Source organism: Dreissena polymorpha, chromosome 10, assembly GCF_020536995.1.
Source record: "Dreissena polymorpha isolate Duluth1 chromosome 10, UMN_Dpol_1.0, whole genome shotgun sequence".
In the NCBI taxonomy this organism is placed as follows: domain Eukaryota; kingdom Metazoa; phylum Mollusca; class Bivalvia; order Myida; family Dreissenidae; genus Dreissena; species Dreissena polymorpha.
Genome location: NC_068364.1, coordinates 47770125 through 47791703, shown reverse-complemented (window position 1 = coordinate 47791703; position 21579 = coordinate 47770125). Strand labels below are relative to the sequence as shown.

General features: G+C 35.7%; 1 protein-coding gene across 5 annotated transcripts in view; it reads right to left on the bottom strand.

Annotated features, from left to right (window-relative positions):
* The window catches only part of LOC127847589 (guanylate kinase-like), a 47738-nt gene extending 38948 nt beyond the window's left edge, over positions 1-8790 (bottom strand). For 2 of the 5 annotated variants that reach the window (XM_052379607.1, XM_052379603.1), the window contains exon 1: positions 8630-8778. The gene's annotated coding sequence lies outside the window, so the exon portion shown is untranslated. Of the gene's footprint in view, positions 1-4454; positions 4552-8629 lie in introns of all 5 variants that reach the window. The other 3 variants (XM_052379606.1, XM_052379605.1, XM_052379604.1) reach the window with 3 other exon arrangements.
* Between the last annotated feature and the right edge of the window lie 12789 nt (positions 8791-21579).

The following is a 21579-nucleotide window of genomic DNA, read 5'->3' as shown; positions in this document are numbered from 1 at the left end:
TAGTCCATTTAGGGACTTATGATTTTCCCAATCATCACAAGGTATGAGAGTAAGGGATAGTCATACATGCCAGACGTCCCAATCTTGGAGAGACAGTCTTGCTTTTGGGGTGTTTGTCCTGGTGTCCCGATGTGACACAATTTGTCCCCACATTCGTAAAACAACATACTTTTTATAAGATCAAACTCAGAGCTCCAGATAAAAATTTGGCCAAATTCTTATTTACTCCCTATTTTACAAATTAATTCTTATTTTACCCCCTATTTATAAAATTAATTCTTAACAATATATTACCAAATAATTTTGAGTGCTTTAGATTCGCAGTCATTTACGCAAGAGCTTATAAGTTCATCAATTATTGACGAAACCATGCTTTTGGTATTTGAATCTAATTGAAAAAATGCATGCAGCGAGGACTTTTGACACTGAAATGGCTTTTTTGCCTTCCATGCTTCAATACACTGCTTCAGTTGGCCATTTAGATTTGTTCTGTAAAACGGTCACTCACACTTCAGCTTTATATAGCCTTATAGGTCATAATGGCCTTTTGGTCGCCGTTAAAGTCATATCAAAAACTATATTTAACATTTGATTTTCATGGCATTTTGAATAGGTATACAGTATATTACTTGTGTATAAAATTTACGATAAGTGTAATTAAAAAGGTACAATAAACAGTAATGACTCGCCTGCAAATCCAGGAGAACAGAATCGAGACCGTTTGGCCTTTCCACCATTCTTAGGTGTGGCTCTTCCTCACAGCAAACGCTTGAGTGAGGTTGATTTAAAGTTGTAGTTTTAATTGAGCGCCTAGACGAGCCAGAACCGGGATAAAATGTTTACCATACATAATTTGCTACTGGAAGTTTAACGCACATTCAAAAATTTCGATTTCGTGTTTTATTTTTTCAATGCGTAACTTTATGCAAAGATTTGAAATCTAAATCGTTATTTAAGAAATTTAATTCATTTTTACACCTTTACGCAAGTTATCTGGAGCACTGATCAAACTAAAATTTGCTATTCAAGCTCCGTCTGGCTCAAATTATCATCACTAATCCCTTTATTGCACCCTATTAACAAACCATATCTACAAGTCGAGTGATTCAGTGTTGTGTTTGACACCTTATCAGTTATTTATCGGCAGATTACTGATTTTATCAGGCATTCACACCATGGTGTTTTTTAAGAAAGGGGAAGCCTTTTGCTAGCGAGATGCATCGTAGTGACTTAAAAGCAGTCTGCTTTTGTATTTCATGGCCAAAATCAAGTCCAAAGATAATATTACGCGATATTCTGTGTAATATACCACCTGAGGCTTGAAGACCTGTCAAAACACCAGTTTTATATATATATATATAAAATTGAGTGCTAACCGATACAGAAAGATGTTTCACATAAATTAACTTTCGTTTTTGACCAATTTTCAGAATATAATTTGTACATATTGCATCAATCAAATTAAGAGTTATAATTGATGATTGCTTCAATAAAAACAGTGCTCGATGGGCGCACATCGCGTTAAAGGATTACACATGCCTCTGTCCCAACTTTAACTGAAATAGAGGCATGCCCCAATTTCACGTATTGGATTCATCTGCATAGTGCACATGTCTGTTTACTTCAGGAAAACGGGCCTTTTCCACTCCATTTTGGGAAAACGCCACACTGGAATTTCGCGTCATGAAAATCCCGATTTGGGGAAAAAAAAGAATCGCAAAACTGACTCAATTGGGAAAAATAATCGCATGAAAATAGTGTTTCTTACATTTCAAAGAAGCCGCTAACTAGCAAATAATGACTATTAAGATAACATATTATTAAAATTTTACAAAATAATATGTACATATGTGACAAGTGCAGTGTTTTTTAGGGGACAGGGCATGGACTTTTTTTAATTGAAAAAAATCGCGCGAACCACCGGCTTTTGGGGAAAATAAGGAAAGTCTTGAATAATCAATTTAACATATTTTACTGTTTTTTAAAACAAATTCAAGGCAACAGATAATTTTACAATGCAATTTTTTTCTTTTATATTAAAAGTTTTTTTTTTAAATTGGGAATTTTTTTTCAATTGGGAAAAAAACAACCAGATTTGCATTGGGAATGGGGCCTGGAAAATGGAGAACGTCTGTGTTGATGAAACTCTTACACACATTTATTGTCAATATTTGCCAGAAATAATGAGGTTTTGTAATGCCTCGGTCACAAATAATCTGGTCGCTGGCCGATGTGTCCGATCTCCAGGCATCGGGAAGACTGGACACGTTGGAGCCGTCCGCCGTCCGACGAATAACAAAGTTTAAAACCTCAGTCACAAATAGACACAGATCAACGTCCAATCAGTGGCCGACGTTTTTTTCCACTCATCGGGCTGGCGCCGGCAGATGATCGCACGCACATCGGGTCATTTTCAAGCATTAAAGATTAATTTTTTATATCACAGTTTGTTTTACCCGACATCGGGCCCGGGAAGGAATCGAGTTGAGATCGAAAAAAGATCAGAATATCAACGAACAGTTATCGCCCGGCGTGCGCCCGACATCGGATTCATTGTACATGTATTATGACAAGCATCGTCCGGCGTGCATCATGCGGAAGCCCTCAGGCAATCAGACGGTCGCCGGGCGATGTATATGCCACTGGGAAATACCTTTACTTTTGCCGATACATGTTTAAAGAATCCGATGTCGGGCAATCGCCCGGCAATACCCATGCGTTGATCGTCCGATCTTGTTTCGATCTCAACTCGATTCCTTCCCGGGCCCGACATCGGGTAAAATTTTAAGTGAGACTTATATTAATCCGGACGCTACCCGATGCTATAAAAAGACCCGGTTTCTGTGCAATCATCAGCCGGTCGCCAGCCCGATGAGCAAAAAAATACGTCGGCCGCCCATCGGACGGTGATCGGTGTCTATTTGCGACTGAGGTATAAGTAATAAATGGATTAATGACTACAGTTAAGGTGGCATGATTGATCGTTTTCGGTGTCCGGCTTTTTGGTAAAATGTCGGAGAAGTCCTGACATTTTTAATGGAATGTCCTGATTTGGACCTGACAATTTCTGCCATTTAACAGTATGGGGATATCCTTGAGTGCCCAATTTCAATGCATACAAGCAGTTTGTTGAAGTTTTGTTGCTCAATAATAGGGATTTATGTAATTAATTGTGTTATTCATTACACATTTACCTTTTATTTAAACATTTAAAATTCAATTGATTGTGTTATCCACAAAAATTCGTTGAAAAAAAATTACCCAAGTCTATGTAACGGCGGCCATATTTGTTGAGAGTGCCTTAAAACGACGCATCTGATTGGTTACCTGATTTCAATGTAAATATCACTCCTGTAGACTGAATGCATAAAATATTAACTCATGATTGTTGTACTTAAATTTGTACCACTGTAAAATCAATATGGAACTGAAAATAATTAAATCAATTAAGGTTTTTAAATTTTGGGATGCCATACTTTCTGGCAGTGGTTTTAATAGGGGACCCTGTCAGCAATCCCTTGTCATTAGCTATGTTTATAAAAGTAGGTGAATATAACCCGTACTTCTTTTGTGGAACCTACAATTATAATTAAGTAAATGAAAATAAGAAATAAACATTATATGCAATTACCAATTACACTTGCTACATGTAGTTAAAATTGTATTACAGCATAACCAAAAACATATCCGGACTTCAAATCCCAGTTTACCCTCACACCTTTTTCATAGTGAAAATTAATCTATTTATACAATGTTTTGTCGAATGGCAGTCACGTGACTTATGAATGAAATAATGAACTTTTGCGGACGAAACCGATGCATTATCCCACCGTCTTATTTACAAAGACAATTTGGTGTAAAGTGTTCAAAAGTTTTGCATTAAGTAAAATACATAAAAATCCACCAATTGCAAACCAATCAAACATATCTTACCATTTAACCCCCTATTTTCCACATAACAAACAACTATAGTAAATTGTGCGTAGTGTACCATGTGCTATTGTATGGCGTCAACGGATGTCGCTTATGTATCAAACAGAGGCAAAACAAAAATCACGTCAAATGAGGGCAGTGTCGATTGGGGTCACTCAACGATAGTTGTTGTTATTTCAAAAAGTGCATGGCTGTTACACAATTTTATTTACAAATTTTGTTTTTGTTTTATGAAACACAAATATTTGTGTGTTTTATCTCTAAAAATTCTTAATTATTTACAATTCATGGTACACTTGCGCTGGTTAAAATGTGCATATGGCTGAAAAAACATGAAAAGTTTTCAAGTAGCTAGCCACTTTTCCTGTTGGTTCGACCACCTAGGCATTCAAACTCGCGCATGCGTACAATGAATGTCTGCATTATTAAGAAAAATGTGAGATTTAAAAAGGAAAATATCCATGTTTCATAAAACAATGAAAAAAATCGTCAACAAACATGCGTAACATCAAAAAACTTACATGTTGAAGTTGACAGCTGGAAGTCAACATCTGCTAGACGTTATGCTATAGGTTCGTGAATTCGATTGGTCGAACGCACGGGCTCTTCTGTGAGGCTCTGTGTGGGGAAATTGCTGAGTCAAACGCAGAGTCTTTCATTTCTCTATCTTGCAATTACTTTATCCTCTATACAAAATGAACTTATTTAACAAATAACGTATTAAGTATGAACATTAAACGCATTCAAATGATACATTTAAGTGAATGTAATGAATCATTAATGATCAGCATTGAACGATTTAACAATTATTAACGAATGCATAACAAAAACGGTGCAAAACAAATTTTAATTTTAACAACAGTGTGGGCAAAGGAATCTGTCTCCTCTTCGCAGCACCGATTTTGTATGGCAGAATGAAAAGTGGACCCAATGCCCACACTCGTCACACTGCCCCCAATTAACGATTTTTATGTGCGGCCTCGTGTCCATATTTGTTGGACTAAATTGTCCACATACGCAACAGTTTTCGGAATCGTCCGTGTCTGTGTCTGATTCGGTATCAGAGTCTTCTCTAACAATGTTGGCGTGCAACTTTTGTATGCCACTTGTTGACGGCATCGGGCTTTTACACATCTTTACATCATCTACTGCTTTAAGCAGAATATCGGGGTCGTATCAGCGATTTTCCTCCTTCTTTATAAAGTACCGGTAAACGGTACTTTCCCAATCGAACGAAAATTCCCAAATTCCCAAAACGGTACTTTCCCAATCGAGCGAAAATTCCCAAATTCCCAATCGGCATCTGGAAAAATCCCAATTAGCGTCCGAATTTTTTCTCAAAACGATCGAAAGTTTCGTAAAAAAACCAACTTTCGGCGAGCGAACAAAGAAAATCGTATAGTTGTGTGTAACCACGCGCTCGATTAATTTCGGGTTTTATTATTCAGCGCATTCAATCAATAGAGTTGTTACTGTTTCCGGTTCTTTTGCCAGGCAGTCGGCGTACTGTTTTATGTCGGTTTGTAACCTTATCGTAGTTTGAAATGAGTCATAATAGCAAATATTATGCCAAAAAACCAATCGGAACCATCTATCACAGGACACATTGACAGCACTAATGATGCTGTGCAGGGAGGGATGCAAGCAACTGAGTGATGATCAAACATCAAAGATTGTTGAAATTTTCACAAAAATGAAAGAGAGAGACATTGCTTTAAAAGAGATTAAAACAACTAGTAATTGATTTGGTGTGTTCTTTATAATATTTTGTTATTTATATAAACTTTATAACTTAATGGTCATTAAGGCATGCCTGCAAATGATTATTTAAATGGGTATGTTCAATTAAGTATGAACTGTATGATGTATTCAATAAGACCCAAACTTCACGACGCGATTTTCCCAATTTCAGGATTTCACGACTCGATTTTTCCCAATTTTGAGGTTTTCACGACTCAATTTTTTTTCCCAATCGGACCGGTTCGGGTACTTTTGCCAATTGGACAAGGAAAATCGCTGCGTATGCTCTATACCCGCCATGGTATCTCTGAGGTTTGGCCTACAACGTTAAAAAATCCGCAAGGCGTTAATAAGATTTTAATTGATTTTTGTGTGGATACCATAAACCCCTTTATGGGCCTCTATAATATGACAACGCCGATCTGAGTCGATAATGTACAGTAAAATGACCTTGACAAATGTGAGCACAGGAACCCGGATTATTCGAAAACCTACATATTGGAAATATTTTACTTAAAAGGTATTTTTATTTATTTATTTGGTGTTTGTGTACATTGTGTGTTTAATTATTATGGTGAAAACACAACTATTACCTTCTTTGTCCTCATTTTTTTGGATTTTGTTGACAGTGAAAAATATACGGTTGTAATTGTATCGAATTGGGACGCGTGCAGTACACGGGCGGCTTAAAAATTACGTCATAAAAAAATTCACGAATTAACACACATTCACGAACCTATAGGAACGAAGGATATCCATTTAGAGCACATCATATGTCCCATTCCTAGAAATGCCTTTTTTATAGATATTTTAACAACAAACACCATGAGTAAATATTGGTATACACTCAGATCTTAAACATGTCCGTAAGATCAAGCGATGTCAAACTGGTTATTCAAGAATCGATAATTTGGTTATCCTCTATTCCTATAACTTCGTGCAGCCCTATAAGATCGTGTACTCTTTTATGACGTAAACTTCTAAGCAACATTCGAACGCACGTGCCCGTAAACTGTTCAGTTTTTAACGCGAGAATTTCCACAGCCGATAAGACAACAATCATGAGGAAAAAACAATAAATATGATATAATGTTCGTTTTTTCTGACCTCGTTCCAAAGAAATAGCCTAAAAAGATGTTTAAAATCTGCACATTTCCTTCACCAGACGGCTATGTTTGTCAATGTTTTGATCGTAAAATGTTGTAAGAGTAGTTTCCCTTGGAGGCCCGTCTCGAATTTGTGTTGTGCACTCTGAACTTTGCATTACAATACGGTTAAAGTATGCTGTGTATGAGGACAATTTTACCCCCAAATGATGACACGAGACATACGTTAAGATCGTGACCGGCCTATTGCGATAAAGATTCTCGCTGAGTCAGTTTGAGATTTTGTCACAAAACAACTGCCATTAGATAGCTAAAGAAACTTCAGCGTACAGTTTATATAGTATTGACAGACCTGTACGCTGAAGCTAACCCCGTATCGAAAGTCAACCAGAGTCGTAACATATTTATGTCACGCTATAAATCAAAGAAAGCTCATTTTCTTGGATACATTTCTACATATATTAGTGAATGAATATAAATTACTGCATCGAGGAATGTTTTAAGGTTCAGATGTTTCAAATGCATCTTACATTAGATGAAAATAACTCTCATCAGTCTGAAATTCACAATTTTGACGCCATTGTCGCTTTGTCACGTGACGAGTTTTCATTTGGATACTTTCGGATAAACCTTGACATTTTATGCTGAAATTGTAAACATTACTTTCGTTTTCTGAAATCTTTTATTTGTGATTAACAACTTACGTCTGGTGGATAATAAGACTGATTTCATTGTGAATAAGGTAGTTTTATATAATATTTACTTTGACTTTGTATCGACACTACAATTTGTTTACAAAATAAGCCAGTATAATTAAAATACCGGGAAATGTCATTCTGAATTTGAAAACACTAGAGCACATGGTTTGTTACTAAAAATAGAAATAATGTCATATGACCGTGAAATCTCGGGAGATTCGCATTTGAAGAAAGTCTGTCACATCGCTGTTTTTCTCGATATGTATGAGCAGAATAGATACATTTTAAATGTTTAAGATAGTTTTTTGTGAAAGAATATATCAGTTAAATGTGAAAAATGTCAATCTTTCCAATCAAGTGGTTGATTTGGGCCAACAACTGCATTTAAAAGCTGTTTTGGACCGGTCTTTGTTAACTGTCAACTTTTTGGGAATTTCTGGTTGACTTTCCTAATGGGGTTGGTCCATAACTATAAAGTCGCGCCAGTCAAAAATCATAAAAAGCGACATTTAAAGTTATGGAAGCCAGAACTACCATTAGAAGGAGTGACAGCCTTTTATGCCCCCATTGTGAATAGAATTTCATTAAGCTATTTTCCGTTAGTAAATACACTTTATCTAGACCTCTGAATACAGTTATCACAGTTCATATTTCGTTTTTATGAAGACCAGTATTGTTTCAACCATTATTTTCAATACAGTTTATTCACGAAATTCATCTAAAACAACACATATTTAATACAAATAAACACATATTCACAAAAACATATATCGGTTATTATAAACACATCCCAGGGCCTCGCTGTGACGTCATCAAAATCGGTGCACGATCTTATAGGGTAATTCTGTGTGACGCAGACTACGATATAGATGAATGTTTAGAGGTACGTAACTCCATTATTATTGTCTGTCAACCAACATATTTCACTCGTTATTTGTTAAACAAAAGATAAATAATAAAGTATATATCAAGTTTAGTTATTGTCAAATGATTTTTCATGAAATATATGACTTTGAAGTTTAAGGTGCTTTAACTTTAGGTTTAGAGGCTACAATCATTGATAATATTTATTCATTCATTGATGATATGCATGGGTGGACCCAACTTACATAAGTAAGAATACTACAATTTAAAGCCAACGAATAGAAGTACTTTTTACATACGAATTATTCTTCAGCAAGTCTATGGCATAACATCATGGAAACAATGTTGTCATGGCATAAAATATTACCACGAAAAACGTGTAAGAATAATTCAAGCGTCCGTGACAGTTCCGATATAGCAAACCTACACCGCACTGAATCGACTGTAAATCGGTTGTCGGCTCTTTCGGCCCCAAGCTCTTTCGGCCCATTGTGTCACACCGGTCTTTACTGACTTTACTTTACTTTAAGTTACTTTACTTTACTAACGTAGTGACGTCACCATCTATGTATAGAATGCTTTCGGCCCCGTGTTTTTCAGGCTCTTTCGGTCCCAATTTCAGGCTCTTTCGGCCCAGGTACCAGGCTTTTTCGGCCCCAGTTTTTATTTGAATTAATCGTTGCAAATATGTTGGTCGAAACTCTTTAAAACTATGGGATATTGTTTATTACAGTAATATATTATCTTTATTGAGGATTAATGCATTTGAAAAAAGATTCTCTTTGTCTTTTGCTTCCGGCACGGATTCTTGATTGATCAATATACACTCCGTGCTTCCGGTATATCGTCGTCGAAATGAGAAGAATAGATACAAGAATATGAGACGGCTTTGAAAATAAAAAAACTATAAAATAATTTATATTACATTTATTTGCATAATTTTAAAGTTATAACAATAAGGAATACATACGTTTTAACAACACAATACATAAATTTAACCTAATTACATACTACATAATTTACTGCACACAAGTTGTTTATTTTATTAATAATGCAATTACATCATCATAATTATCATCATATAAATACTAATCATCATTATCATTTATTATAAGAGTCACAATCATCAGCATAATAATAATGATCATCAAAATTAGCATCATCATAATAATCAGCATAAGAAACATGCCTACAAAGTGTTTGCAAAATTCGTCATAAATTTACAACATAACCTAATTGATTAATAACTAACTTGACGATGTTCACACATCGTTAATGCATTAAACAGATGTTGTTTACTTTAATTACTCCGACCCCGTCAATCATTATCGAATGAAGCCATTGTCTAGCACACTCGCACCTATGCCCGGTTTTATTATCTTTATCAGGTTGTTAAATACATGTGTGGTGTGTATTCGGGTTAATAGGTAACAAAAAATGTAGATTTAAGTTGATAAATCAGTAAACTTTGAACTGACAATTAAATAAATTAAAACAAATTGCAAATTATAACCATGACAATAAAATAGATTTAACATTTTGCAAATTAGACCCATGTTCAGTCTTACTTAGGAAAATAATTTATTTGTCGATAATCTTAGCTCGTCAGTTGGCATTGACACTTACCTGTATTGCATCATCATCTTAATGTTTGATATAATCAAAATTATGAAAAATATAAATATGGATGAGACTATAATAATAAATCCATATCATAATTCATTAATTAATGCGACCCCGTCTTTCATTATCGAGTGAAGCCATTGAATAGCACCCGCACCTATGCCCGGTTTTATGACCTTTATCAGGTTGTAAAATACACGTGTCTAACCAGATTAACAAATTGTAATAAGACGATTAGATTAATTCACGTTTGCATTAAATGTCTCAGTTCTCATTTGAAAGCATTTTTACAATGTTTCGCGAGAGAATTTTAACTTTTATTGTTAGTATTTGAATAAACACTTACCTGTATTGCAGGTGCGATGCTGCCATTTGTCGCAAACGTCACATGTGATGCCATGCTGCAGCGAGCGAACGGCATTCTTACACACTAAACACTTGTCCTCCTCCATCACAAATTCACAATCACAAACACTAACACTTACTAATTTATTTACGATTAACACAAGTAACATCCAATATCATACCAAATTTCACAGCACAATTATAGAACTAGTAACCAAAGTATAACATAGACAGCAGAATGACTTATGATACCAATTAACACAATAATAGCACTTTTATATGTTTTTGCAATAATTTTGTTAAGAATTGCTAAATAACCGACAAAAAAACAACAACAATGGAACATACCAAACAAATACTCATCATTTACACCTTTAATCAAACGCAATATTTAACAAACAAACCGACAATCGATGCAATTAAAAGCCGGCACAATTTAACAATTAAAACAATTACAGACATTGGTAACAGTTTGTAAAACAATAATGGTTTTCAATTTATCATCAATAATCAAAAGCAATACAAAGGAACAAACCGACAACTCAATATATATCATTTTGAACACCTTTATTCAATCATACACCCTAGTTAATAGGTGTAATAAAATATGGGGCCGAATGAGCCTGGTCGATTTGGGGCCGAATAAGCTTGGGGCCGAAAAAGCCTGAAATTTCGGAATGGGCCGAAAAAGCTTGGGGCCGAAAGAGCCTGCTACCCTGTAAATCAAAGCGCTAAAGGTGTTACAGTTGTTCGCTCTTCGAATGAATTTAGTAGTTCTTACATGAAGTTCGACTTTTTTAAGTTGGTCAATCGAACGGCCACAAAAAATGCAAAAAAAAACAACAACAACGTAATTTGCTTTTAATTGTCTACATTGGTGATTTTTTTGCAAAAACATCAAGCAGGTGAATGACATTGATTGACAATCTCTAATAATTTTTATACAGGATTCACACGAGCTCCAATTATGTTTATAGTCTATCAGCCAGATGTGTACCACTCAGGTGGGCAAAACAACGCCTATCTTTCTTGATTGTATACTCAATATAAAGAAACAAAATGTGTGATAACAATCTCAGTTCGGCAGCTATAAGTTATTATTGAGCTGTTTCTATGGCAGCCGTCAGGCTTTGACTAAATAGCTAGTTTAGCTAGTATAATTCTCAAATATTTCTTCAAAATTGGTTCTAGAAAAAAAGTTTGGTGTTAAAATGAAGATTATGATTATTACCTAGTATATCTGCAGTTAAATATGCATATTGGTACATTTGCATATCTATGAATATTAATGAGATTGCAAGAACAGGTCCTAAAAACTAGCGAGCCTCCAAAATAGTAGGGTCAATATATGAAAAAAAACCTTCAACCACCAAAAATTGCTACAAAAGGTATTTAAACTGAACCTGGTAGGGTAGTAGCTTCTTTAAAACATATCAAAAGTTTACCACAATCGGACCTCCGGAAAGTTTTTTTTCAAGATGGCCGCCAAGATGGCCGCCAATACCTATTAGTGATCACAACTATGTAACTATGCAATCACATTTGATGAATTTGGTGTCTATTCCAAAGTTTCAAGGGCAAAGAACAAATAAAGATCATCAGACATTGTTTAAGCAATAATACTCACAAATCCAACATGGCGTCCAAAATGGCCGCCAAAACCTATAATTATCATAACTATGTAAATATTCACTCAAATTTGATTATTTTGATGGCTATATATGGGTTTCAAGGGAAAAAGAACACATTAATATTATCAGACATTGTTTAAGTTTACTATATTACACACAAATCCAACATGGCGTCCAAAATGGCCGCCAAGATGGCAACCAAAACCTATTAATGATCATAACTATGTAACTATCCACTCATAATAGATGATTTTGTTGTCTATACCGAGGTTTCGAGGGGTAAAGAACACATTTCGATTGTCAGACATAGTTTAAGTTTATTATGTTACACAGAAATCTCACATGGCGTCCAATGACACAATACCAAGGACCGCAAGTCCATTACTTTTGACGTGATGCTTGTTATGTGAAACGCCATAGTTTGGACCTGCCGCAATTTCTGGAGTTAGCAGGGAATGATGCGTATCTTGCATCAGCAAAGCCAGAACCCTGGACTGTTGTCAGTCAAATTCTTGCCTATGATTAATATGTACGATGGGGACAAAGCGTGCAATCTGTCAACATAAGTCTTAGTTTGCAACCTTGCCACAACCTTCATACCATTGTAACGTTTGACCAACCCTTGTATTGGAAAGCTGCCGAAATCATCATTGATGCGCCACAAAGTAGTTGAAAATGTTGTTCATAATTTGGGATGTTTCATAAACGTATGGACTTGCGGGGGGGGGGAGCAAATGATCCCTCATGGAAGAAACCGCTCTCAAAAACATACTTGAAGCTGTCTTTTGAGAAATGCATTTGTGCACATTGTGACACGAAAATCTTTCCAGAGGGCTTCACGGGACCATCTTCTTGTTGAAAAGTGCATTCACAGCCAGCTTTCAGCCAAAATGACCCAGGAAGATCCAGACATTCAGATGCTGGATTATGCCAAGGTTGTGTACTCTTTTCTTTTGAGGGGCAAAACGACGCTAGCAGATGATATGTTATGCGATTTTGATCAAACTCGAGAGGGCAACAGAGAAGTAGAAACATGAAATTGCCCAGACCTCAAAGACAAGCATAGTATGGCTGAATTATTAGCTGATGATTAACAATTCAAAGGTGTTGATTAAAGCATATCGTACTGGGTGTTGGTTGATGCATTAGACAGTGTCCAATTTGCTATCCATATTTGCTGCTGCTTGATACAATACCTGCAATCTGCGTATTTCTACATATATCTTCAGAAAATAAGCAACCTAGAGAAAACGCACCCGGACGTTTTTCGAAAGTTCGGTATTGGTTTTCACGTTGTTTGTAGGAGCCATCAGTGCTAGGCTGGGCTAGGACTTAATCTTGTTATTGAGCAAACATTGATTCTGTTTTTATAGAGCACATGTGGTCTAACTCGCGGCAGTGGAATGACTGAGGAAATGCAAACCATCGAGCACAACAGTGCGATGCAGGATTTCACAGACCTGACCTATACTACAAGTACACAACACAAAGACTCAATTGAAGCGTGGATCAAAGGGAATTCTTGTGATCTAGATAAAATGCAGACACATATTATAACCTGAAAACCATACACAGCTGACTCTACTCTCAGAAACATGGTCAATGGGATAGTGGCTGGGTCACATGTGAATGTTAATGCAATTGAGGCGGTTGGGAACACGATCATAAGAGATATCATAGGAGAGTCGGTCTTAGCTCATGAATTCACGAGAAAATACAGAACCAAGTCTCTTTGGAATAGCGTGGCTGTTAAGATCGCTTCTGACAGTGCTTTTGAACCTGCTCTTCTGTTCCAACGTTTTCTGGTGGTTTCAAAACATGGAGATCCTTCCTTTGCAGTCGTATTGTCTTATGAACCGAGCTCCCATTCTGCTGCCTTTTTTGAAGCCAAGAACATACTTTGTACAGCAGATATGCCTCAGATCGCTCAGGAATTTTGATTGTATGCTGTAGACCCATCATGTGAGGCTTTGATGAACTGTATTCATGAAACAGATGCATCATGGTGGCACTTTCCTGCAACGTTAACCATTGAGAAGGGCGACTCATATAACGCAATAGCCGAGTCTTATGTAGATTCAGTGAAAGGCATTACGGACAAACGACAGTGGGGTTCGATGGCTACGAAGACGGTGATTATAACAAAGACAAAACGCACCGGAAACGTGAATCATATTGTGAGTTTCAGCAAAGAAACAGAATGCTCATGTAGAAAAGGACGACTTTTTGTCTCGTGACAGAAACACGGCCGGTATGATTGCTCTCATCAGCACAACTCTGACTAAAATGGGATGCTATGTTGTACTGTCTTTAGGTGATGCAGACGTTCAAATTTTTAAATACAGTATAACGATCCCCTCGTAGCACCACAACGTTGGTGGGCGAGGATACAGATTTGCTCATCTTGATCATGCATTACTCCGAAAGGGACAATAAGACCATCTACTTCCGCTTTTATGTAAATAAATAGTCAAAGGAACGCTAAGTGTATAATATTAATCTTTTGAAAGAACTCTTGCTTTTTCGGGCTGTAATTAATCTTCAATGATTTTCAGCAACGGTAAAAAATCAAGTCTACAGAAGTAAGTAAAACCTGATCCTATCATGAAGTCATGTGCTGGTTCATTCTCTTTTCCAAATGTCGTTAATTGAATTTTATGATTATTCAACTCCTTAGTGATAACCTCAATTCGATTAAAGTGTTTCTTGTCTCCTAAACTATGGCATTTTACATAACAACCATAACGTTTGAGTAACAAGTTATGGGCAGACTTGTGGTCCTTCGTATTGTGTTGATGGCCATTTTGGACGCTGTGTTGGATTTCTGTGTAACATAATTAGCTTACATTTTGTCTGATGATATAAATGTGATATTTACTTGTTGTTTGCTTTCTGAAACCTGTTTATATACACCAAATTCATCAAATTTGAGTGGATAGTTACATAGTTATATTTTATAATCATTAATATGTTTTGGCGTAGTTTTATTTTATAATCATTAATATGTTTTGGCGGCCATCTTGGTGGCCATTTTGGACGCCGTGTTTGATTTCTGTGTAACATAATGAGCTTACATTTTGTTTGATGATATAAATGTGATATTAATGTGTTGTTTGCTCTCTGAAACCTGTTTATATACACCAAATTCATCAAATGTGAATGGATAGTTACATAGTTATAATTTATAATCATAAATATGTTTTGGCGGCCATTTTGGCGGCCATTCGGACGCTGTATTTGATTTGTGTGTAATAAAATAAATTTAAAAAATGTATGATGATCTTAATTTGTTCTTTGCCCCCTGAAGCCTATGTATAGACACCAAAATCGTCAAATTTGAGTGGATATTAACAAAGTTATGATCATTTTATAGGTTTTGGCGACCTTGTTTGCGGCCATCTTGGCGGCCATTTTGGACGCCATGTTAAATTTCTGTTTAACATAATTAACTTACACTTTGTCTGATGATATTAATGTGTTCTTTGCTCCCTCAAACCTGGGTATAGACACCAAATTCATCAAATTTAAGGTAATAGTTACATAGTTATGATCATAAATAGGTTTTTGCGGCCATCTTGGCGGCAATTTTCGACGGCATGTTGAATTTGTGTGTACTAAATTAAACTTAAACTCTGTCTGATGATCATTATGTGTTCTTTGCCCCTTGAAATCTAGGAAAAGACACCAAATTCATCAAATTTGATTGGATAGTTACATAGTTATGATCATTAATAAGTCTTGGCGGCCATCTTGGCGGCCATCTTGAAAAAAAAAACAATTTTCCGGAGGTCCGATTGTGGTAAACTTTTAAAATGTTTTCAAGGACCTTCTTCCCTACCAGGATCAGTTATTTTAAGTTTTGTAGTAATTTGTTGGGGGTCAAAGTGTATATTGACCCTACTTCGGTTTAATTTCTCCCAGACAATTTATGAAAATAAAGCTGATTGAGGCCCCATCTTCAAAGGAAAAAATGCTAAAAGCTGCCAGTACCAGACTGTTATCAACCATTTTCGCATGCTACTGGCATGCATCTGCCAAGATATATAGGTGAAGTTTTGCCCCCCTTACTGGTACACCCCACCTCAATTTTGGGTACTTGGCTGAAGGACTATTACAATGATGAAAACAGATAATCAACGTATATCTTAAATTGCGCTAAGAAAAAAAGTAGAAGCCAAGTTTCAGTATTACGTTGACGACACAATCGTAAGCTTGTTTGCTCTATGCATGAGTGCACTTGTCGCTTTTTGTGAGTCTAACAAAGAATGAACCATAACATAATAATACTATTAAATGTATTGGCATCAACGAGCATTGTATTAAATTCTCAATCCAACCACATGGAGCAATTATTTAATATGTTCCGCCTTAAATTAAATGCTTCATATAATTTATTTCCATTTCATTTTTATTCATTTTCATGTTCTGACATTTCCGTGTAACTCATCTACTCCCCACCACCTCAGTCACCAATATTTTTTTCGAATGTACCATCTACTGCCATGTATTAATCGTAAGTCGACACGTTTTTTTCCTAGAGTTTCAATTGGTCAATGCTTTCTCATCGCGTGCATTTATTCCGATTAAAATTGTTAATCATTAACATACTGAGTACTGAGTTGCACGTCTATATTTGATTGCAACACCTATTCTGTTTTAACACGAGTGCTTTTCATGTGTGAAACTTGACAGACGATAGCAACACTTTTGCGCTCTTACTTAAACACAGTTTTACTTTGCGTACAATTTCGTACGCACATGCAGGGTACGTACACCATTTACTATACATGTACGGCATCACCGGAACAGTTTAATACAAATTCATCCATTGTATTCCAGCGTGTGGTGTTTATATTCATTATAAAACGATACTTGAAAGAAAGATCAATAAACTTACAGATTATGGCACAGGCAGATATGAAATATTCAAGCAAAATGTGTGACACTGCCTGAAATAATTTTTTCACGGACAGTTGTAGGCCCTGCACTAGTTAACCTTTTCACGTACATTCTAAGACTAGGTAATATTCCGGACTGTATGAAACATGGTGTGATAATAACTCTTCATAAAGGGGGTAGAAAAAGAAAGGATGATCGAAATTATTACAGTGCAATTACTCTTCTCTCGGCGGTTTTAAAATTGTATGAATAAGTTACTTTGTTGTGCTGTAAAGATACTATTTCCGAGACTTTAAGCATGCTACAAGGTGGCTTCCAAGAACAACTTAGCACTATAATGCAGTCAATCGTTTTACAAGAATGCATTCAGTTTCCACGAGAACATTCTTCCAAGATGTATGTCTGCTTCCTGGACGGGAAACAGACATTCGACAACGTGTTGCATGCAGGGCTTCTGTACAAATTGGGGAAATGCAACATTTTTACTACAAGCCTCATTGCGGTTAAAGAACTCTATATGAACGCCAAAAGCTATGTTCTTTCTCATGGAAAACGTTCCCAGGAGTTCCCGGTTTTGCAAGGTACCCGCCTGGGTAGTAAAAGCTTACCGCTGCTGTACCTAATGTTCATCAATGTTCTTATCGAACAATTGGAGGATAGCGGGTTTGGTATGTGTATTTACAACATGAACATCTGTTCGCCGACCGTCGCAGACGATATAGTCTTAATATCCTACAAAAAGACTTGATAAAATGATTGATATATGCTACAAATACTCGAGATCGAGTATTGCGGTATGAATATAACGCAAGTAAATGTGCCGTCATCGTCTTTAATGAGCGTTCAAAAACAGGAAACTCCCGCGTGTTTAGGCTTGGAAGTGAAACAGTTAGAGAATCTGAAAGTTATTCACATTTGGGGATAACAGCCGAGGCGTGGCTTTCGTCGAAAATACTTATAGCAGGCGCTTGCAACAAGTTTTGAAGTACATACCTGAGAATATGCAGCAGCGGCTTTAATCCATCATCACTCAGCCCAATCACCTTAAGAACAATTTATCAATCCGTGGTTGTTCCGAAAGCATTATCAATTTATTATATGATTGTGAACTGTGAACTGTTATCGGCGCCAGCGATATGTTACGCCTTGAGCGCTCTCATCGGTTCTGTATTAAATCTATGCAGCAATTTCATTTCATAACAAATACGGACTTTGCATTAGCATCAATTAATGTAAACTCGATTGATAATATCATTGACAGGAAAAAGCTAGTGTTTTTGGTCAATTATGTCGTTTATTAACAAACTTATTGCTGATACTAGTTTTTTAGTGTTTGCGTGTGCTTATTATAAAATCCCCCCTCTATTGTTGTTTGCATGCATGTACATGTATTAATATACATATATAATAATCTATTGTATATATTAATGATGTAAATACTTGTTGTAAATGTGTAATGCTCTCCGTGAATGGAGGAAATAAAGAATCTATCTATCTATCTCAAAGTTTCTCTACTGAAGCTAAAAAGATTCTTAGATTTTTTAATGTTTGTTACCTTTAAAATGAGACGTATATCAGAAACATTAAACAAAAAACAATACAGTTTTAGGCAACGGCGAATATGTACTTTTCAATTAGAAAATCTTAATCGCCCTGAAATTTAACATATTCGCTAATTAATATCTGAAGACTGTTCACGTTAAAATAAACAAGTTTCTTAGTCTTGTACAATTGTTTATTACCTTAAAAATAAAAATTAAATTAGAAGTATTCATAAAGAAACAGTTAAGTTTAAGGCAAAGACAGATACTTTTAAATAGTCTAACTCGGCCAGAAATCTCTCATTGTATTGTATTTTAATACCTTTGAAAATACTTAAGTAAAAAGCATAAAACTATAGACTATCGATCACTTTTATGTTTAAACTTTATTCATTATTTTCACAAAGGGTTTTAGAAATTGCATATTGAAAGGTGGACATGTAAAAAACAGCTTAAATACTGTTCTTAAGTACTTTTGCTTAATATTGGTTCATTGACACATTTTTCAAATCTATTACGTTTTATTAATTTATCACTTTTAATTTATCAACGCTTCTTTTAATATCGAATTTTTTGTCCATGTTTCACATGTTTTCAGTTCTATTGTGCGAAGTCATGAAATGTTGTTTTTTGGAATCAAGCGGACGGACACGCTGCCGTAGCGCATGGTAACGCCTGATAATAAAGGGAGACCAGCGACTGCCCGATTTAGGTCACGTGATATGGATCTCGGTATTAATAGATCTTTGGTTATATTCGTATATGGGCGCTGTGTCGATTGGCGAAGTGGTTGGTACACTCCCTTATCACCTAGTCGAACCGGACTGAATTCCCTTTTTCCGACAGCATGCGAGTTTAAATGGTGGTTACCATACCGGATAGGTGGGGTTTCCTCCGAGTACTGGGTACCTGAGTTATCACACTCCGGGTCCGCACATATTGTAGCTTCTGGCTCAGAAAGGACCTTATACACTTCCAAATACACACTTAGTCGTATATTGGAACAGATGATTTAAAAACGAGAAACACACACACGAAATGTTAGTACTTAATATGTTTTTGCAATTATTTTCTGTTCATTGGGTTTTCAGACAACGAACATTGTTAGGCCGATAAATTGTATGATACTTTGTATTGGGCAGACAGACATTTTCGGGAAACGGTCAGGTTCATGAATGAAAGAAACAAAAAACGACATCGAAAATCAGCATGAAATGAATTATCAGTATATATTTCACCAAAATAAAAATACCAAAAAATAAATCAATATTTTCATTACAGTTTGAATTAACGGGGCCTTTTCACGTTTTGGTAAATTGACAAAATTAAAAAAAAGGTTGTCTAAGATTCGCAGATTATCATTTTAGTTATGATATTTGTTAGGAAACAGTAATACTGAACATTTGCCATGCTCTAAATAGACGTTATATGCATCTTTTGACGATTTAAAAACCTGAAAATTATAAAGCGTTGCAACATTTTGGAGAGTTCTGTTGTTGTCGTTATATTTTGTGAAACTACGAGCATTGCTCATATAAAGTATAAAATACAGCCTTCATTGCATTAGGACGGATGGCCGAGTGGTCTACGTGGTAGACTTTTAGTTTATTCTTGATATTTTACTGGAGCTTTTTGGATCCAATGTTTACATTTATCAATATAAAGCATTTAAGGACAAACTTCAATACATGCCAAAATCGGTGAAAAGGCCCCTTTAAAGGTCAATATCTCAGTTTATGTAACAACATGTTACATTTGTAATTGACTAACGGATTTTAGGAAATTAAACTGTGTAGAACAGATGGATGCCACACTTTCATGGACACTTGATGGACAGCAGAAACGTTCTTGCAATATTTCTTAGTATAGTTATCTTGTTGAAATGTGTACCAATTATCATGTTCATGCTGTTTTTCGATGCAATTTTCTTCTTTTTTTGGACAAAATATGTTTTCTTTCGTGAAATTGTTTGTTCACAATACTTCGGATACAAGACAGCAACATAGGGACTTTCCTCTCGCATGTGGCTTTTGATTTTTTTTTCTGTTTATCGAATTATCCGGATGACCATCGTGAGAGTAGAACGATGTTAACAGTTGACGACGAACGATTGACAACAGATGACAGACAATGACGGATTCCGAACAATGAGTGACCACACATTATTTGCCACGAGAAAACACTTGGGGCACAGATGACGTGAGAATGGAATGACATTGTTGCCCTTTTCTGATCTGTGCGTCCATTTCGTGGATGAAACACATTCAATTTAATTTGAATTGAAAATCTTCAGCTTTAAGCTAAATCACATTTCATGCGGAATAATCGTTTCGTTCGCGTGCTACAGTTTCGATCTTTTATATATATATATATGGAAATATATGGATCAACAAACCTCGAATGCGAGTAATTGATATTAATTCTATAACAGGTAGGTCAAGAAGTACACATGGTATTGGGACGTTGATATTCAGCCAACCATCAAACAACATTAAATGATTAATATTTTATTTAATTAGCGTTTGCATACACAGGATTTAAACACACGCAACCTCACCGAACAAGATTTTTTTGTTCTTTTGACTACATATATATCGATTGTATTAAAAAGGCAACATTTTACCAATATATGGATCAACAAACCTCGAATGCGAGTAACTCATATTAATTCTAGAACAGGTAGGTAAGAAGTACACATGGTATTGATACATTCATATTCTGCCAACCATCAAACAACATTCAATGATTAATATCTTATTTAATTGGCGTTTGGATACTCAGGATTTAAACACACGCAACATCACCGGATAAGAAACATTTTGAACTTTTGACTTTATATATATCGATTGTATTGAAAAGGATACATTTAACCAATATAATACCTAGTGGTGATAACAAATAAGTAACAAGAATGCATGTTGACCTGATTGGGACTCCAACTAAATGCTATGCGTCCATTAATGAGGAAAACTGAAAAAATATTATAGGAAAGATCGACGCTCTAGAATAAATTAACATAGAAAACTGGAAAAAAGACTATAGGAAAGATCGACGAACTAGAATAACCTTTGAAACTGAGGAAATGCCTATATGAAAGATCGACGCACAAGAATAACATAGGAAATTGAGGAAATGTTACTATAGGAAAGATCGACGCACTAGAATAATCTAGGAAACGAAGGAAATGACTATATGAAAG